This window comes from Sinocyclocheilus grahami, unplaced genomic scaffold (assembly GCF_001515645.1).
Source record: "Sinocyclocheilus grahami isolate Dianchi unplaced genomic scaffold, SAMN03320097.WGS_v1.1 scaffold334.1, whole genome shotgun sequence".
Taxonomy (NCBI): domain Eukaryota; kingdom Metazoa; phylum Chordata; class Actinopteri; order Cypriniformes; family Cyprinidae; genus Sinocyclocheilus; species Sinocyclocheilus grahami.
Genome location: NW_015505513.1, coordinates 1,243,468 through 1,247,967, shown reverse-complemented (window position 1 = coordinate 1,247,967; position 4,500 = coordinate 1,243,468). Strand labels below are relative to the sequence as shown.

Genomic DNA, 4,500 nt, shown 5'->3' with positions numbered 1-4,500 from the left:
GTAGTCAACGCCACAACCTGTATAAGGTTGGAATTCTTCTCTAACTCTGGGCGTGGGCCTGAGGGTGTTCAACCGCTTCAACGCATTTCAGGCGTGATCCAGGCAGTATTGGTGGATTGTTCACCACTCTTATTGAGAGACAGTTAATTGTGCTGCAGGTTGGGCCTTATATGGTATTTTGTAAGTTGTTTGTTATTTAAAGATGTAATTTTAAAATGTTAGAGTATGTGTGGCTAATGACCAAATCGGGTAATTATTTTATAGAAATTCGTCCGTTGCTGTTTTGCTGCTGTGTGGCGGCTTGACCGTGGTGCTGTGCTGGGGAGAAGTTGTTCGCCTTCCTTCACGTGCTCTCGACTGTGTGTCTGTTCAAGTCGCATTATAGCGAATTAAGTGTGTGTGTGTGTGTGTGTGAGAGCGTGTGTTTGGGATGAGCGTTTGCGAGTGAACGCTTGTTTGTGGGTCTGTGTGTGTTAAAATCAACCAGCATTTTTTTTTTTTTTTTTTTTTGACTGCTTTAATTGTATTTTCTTTAATTTTGGTATTCTGTTTTGTGGTTTTGAGAATTGTGGGTAGCTACTCTTATCTTTGATTGTCAATTCCCTTATAACCAACAAGGGCTATAATCTGCTGGGAGGGTTTATTGTTTTTTTATTTTGTTTGCTTGTTGTGTGGTTTGCGGTTTTGTTTTGTTTTATTTTGAGTGAGGGTAATTTTATTTTTGCTTTACAGATTTGCGGGAAAGTGTGAATTTGAGGGTTTTGTTTGTATTGAATTTATTGGGGTTTTGTTTTTGTTTTTCTTCTCCTTCCTAAATGTTGAATTATCCCAAGGGATATTGATATTGTCAAGTCAAGATAAATCATTACAGGTGGCCACTGAATATTATTTTTTATGTAACAACAGTATTGTATTCATGATTTGTGTATTTCTCTAACGAATTTGTGTTTTGTATGATTATATTTTTTAGTCTATATTTAAGTGTCAAATAAAGAAGATTGTTTGTGTACCTCTCTGCTTGTTCCTTCCATTTGTTTGGAAAAACCTGTAGTTGTAGAAAACCATCTACCTTGTTACTTTAGGTGGCATTGTTCCCGCCCACATTAACATAATGTTAAACATTACGCACACATTAAAAAAACAAAAACAGATTTATTAGCATCTGGACCTTCCTGCATCCTTTCACCACATGACATGTAATAAGAATAAGTTAATTACCAAAACACAACAGAACAATCTCCTTTGAAGTTAGTCAATAAGAAACAATGCATGGTAAGTGTCACATATTGTCCTTGTATTTTTTATATATTTTTTTTATTAATTATATATAATTCCAAGCACCACAAAACTGCTTTCCTCACAGCCATATACAGAGGGAAAGTGCTTTATTTTGAGGTCAAAACCGTTTTTTCTACCATTTATAACATAATAGTGTATTCATAACTATCAAATGTAAATGGCTTTAAAAAAAATTATAAATAAAAATTAATTCCGAATAAATATTATAAAATATATAATAAAAGTAGTGGTCCCCTAGAGTTGTGTCTCTGGTGTTACTGTTTAACAAAAATAGTTTACTTTGAAATAAAAATCACACTGATGACATCACTTGACTTCCTTCCTATTTCCTAAAGATCTATAAAAAAGGTCCATGATAAGTCCACTGTCTCTTGTTAGTTATAAGAAATGTTCTCATTTATCTCATGATTTCATATGAAGCTTTTAGTTTAAGTCACTGGTATGACCTAATTTATTGTTAGGGAATTGTAAAAAACTAGAATACAAATGGATTAAAGGGGTCATATGATGCGATTTCAAGTTTTCCTTTCTCTTTGGAGTGTTACAAGCTGTCCGTGAATAGATAAGATCCCTAAAGTTACAAAGACTAAAGTCTCAAACCCAAAGAGATATTCTTTATAAAAGTTAAGACTCGTCCACGCCCTCCCAAAACGCCTCGATTAAACACGCCCCCAAATGTCTACGTCACTGTGTGGGAAGATTGGCATAACACCGCCCAAATGTTCACGCAAAGAAAGAAGCATAACTTTGATTTTCGCTGTAGTATTGTTGCCGCCACCGCCATGTCGTGGAGACGCTGTGTGTTTCGTTCTGAAAGCGAAACTACTTTGTTTGGTCTTCCAAAAGAGGACACAACTAGAAATCAGTGGTTAAGTTGTATTTACAACACTGTTCCAGAACAGTTCAAACCAAATATTCAGATGTGTGCAACGCATTTTACGTAGGACGAGGACTGTTTCCTGGTAGATTAGCCTACAATGCCGGTGTTCCGGTGAATTCAGTTCCCCTGTTTCCCCTTCGTGCTGACCCTAAACAGTCTATGATGATAATAAATAATGCTGACTCACAGCCTGTAAGTACGTTTTCATATTTAAAGGATTTGCCACTGATGATTCAAACGCGAGTTTTCAGCAGTGTAGAGTAGCGCTAGTTGTTTGTCGTTTCTCCGATCACAAATGCAGAAATGTTTTTTTGTTTACACAGCGCGATGCAACACAACACGTAAAAAGACAGTATAAGTAACTATAATCAGTAATTATATCCCCACTGGATGCAACAAATGCCTTGTTTATAATGGGTTTTATTGGTTTTGTCTCGTCACGCCGGGGCACGGCATCACAACATGGTAAGGGGCGTAACCTTTCCATCACACGCTTGAGGAATTTGGCCAATCACAACGCATTAGATAACTGGCCAATCAGAACACACCTCGCTTTTCAGACCGATGAGCTTTGTAAAAATCGACGCGTTTCAGAAAGGTGGGGCATAGAGGAGAAACAATAATGTACAGTATGTGGAAAATAATGTGTTTTTTTAACCTTAAACCGCATAAACACATTACATTACACCAAATACACAAAATAATTTTATTTTTTAGCAACGTCATATGACCCCTTTAAACTACTTAATTTAGTGAGTATACCATGATTGACAACATGTGGTTTGATACCTTGCAGCAGCCATTTTGTAAAATGCATTTTTCATGGAAATTGTCACTGGTGTTACTGTCACTGGTGTCACCTTCCTTATGGATAACAACAGTGAAGATCAGTATATCAGGTCTTATGTATGTCACTGGTCATTCATTGTGTCACTGGTGTTACTGTTTTTTCTGTAACGTTAAATAAAACACAATATCCTTATTTCTTGCATTTTCATTATTTTTCTGCAATTATGACTACATGTGCTGAAAAAAATCAAGAAATAATAGTTTATAAAAACCTTTAATATTGCCAAATAAGGTAACACCAGTGACAAAAATGGTAGATGTGATCTTTAAATAATTGCACAAAAAAGTTGTCATTTATATGTATTCATAAAGTCAAAAGGTAATCTAATAACGCGGTCTAAGTTTCAATGTTAGAAAAATAAATACATTTTAAGACATCTTAAGACAGGGCCAAGCATATCCACAAACTCATAGAAAATAACCAAAAAAATCCAAGGCTTTTATATTTAGCTCAGTGGCTAGATTAACAAATAACCAGACGCCACCCGATCTAAATATTCCCTCACAGTTTAATAGTAATGACTTTATGAATTTCTTCACTGATAAAATCGACTGCATCTAAATCAACAACATGCCTGTTCAATCCTGTACCCACTAAATTACTGAAACAGTTTTTACCTATCCACCTTTTTCTTCAATGCGGAAGTAAGCCTATGGGTGAGACTTCCGGTTCATTAGCCGCTATAGGTAAATAACGAGGAGAATAACAACGTGCAGTAAACGGTAAAACTGTTTGCACTACAAACCTGTGTGTTCATAATTAAGATAATACATTAAAATAATATGATAAGACACACCAACTTTCAATATCAAGCAGCAAAACGAACTGTTTTGCTCAGCTAAAATTAGCTGGAAGGAGTGGACGCAGATGAGACCGGATGCCAGACCCATATAATTTACAAATGGCCGCGCCCATTTATACGACAAGAAAAAGGTGGATAGCAGAAGAACCGCTTCTCAATATTATTAACTCGTCGTTGTCTTTAGGTCACGTCCCAAAACCATTCAAGCTGGCGGTTATTAAGCCTCTTATTAAGAAACCACAACTATATCCTAGTGAACTGGCAAGTTACAGACCCATTTCAAATCTTCCTTTTATGTCTAAAATTTTAGAAAAAGTTGTGTCTGCTCAATTGTGCTCCTTGCTGCAAAAATATCTCTATGAAGAATTTCAGTCAGGTTTCAGGCCCCACCATAGCACAGAAACTGCACTTGTTAAAATTACAAATGACTTGCTTCTTGCGTCAGACCAAGACTGCATCGCATTGCTAGTTTTACTTGATCTTAGTGCTGCATTTGATACTATAGATCATGACATACTCCTAGATCGATTACAAAACTATACAGGTATCCAAGGGCAGGCTTTAAGATGGTTTAGATCCTACCTGTCCAATCGCTACCACTTTGCTAATTTAAATGGGGAGTCATCTCGATTATCACTAGTAAAATATGGAGTGCCACAAGGATCTGTC

At 36.3% G+C, this 4,500-nt stretch overlaps 2 long non-coding RNA genes across 2 annotated transcripts in view; both read left to right on the top strand.

Annotated features, from left to right (window-relative positions):
* The window catches only part of LOC107602746 (uncharacterized), an 18,431-nt gene extending 17,788 nt beyond the window's left edge, over positions 1–643 (top strand). Inside the window, exon 3 of the long non-coding RNA XR_001611068.1 lies at positions 395–643. This is a non-coding gene — a long non-coding RNA (uncharacterized lncRNA). The remainder of the gene's footprint in view (positions 1–394) is intronic.
* Positions 644–735: 92 nt separating this feature from the next.
* Positions 736–4,500, top strand: part of LOC107602745 (uncharacterized) — a 12,799-nt gene continuing 9,034 nt past the window's right edge. The window contains exons 1-2 of the long non-coding RNA XR_001611067.1: positions 736–746; positions 1,052–1,053. This is a non-coding gene — a long non-coding RNA (uncharacterized lncRNA). The remainder of the gene's footprint in view (positions 747–1,051; positions 1,054–4,500) is intronic.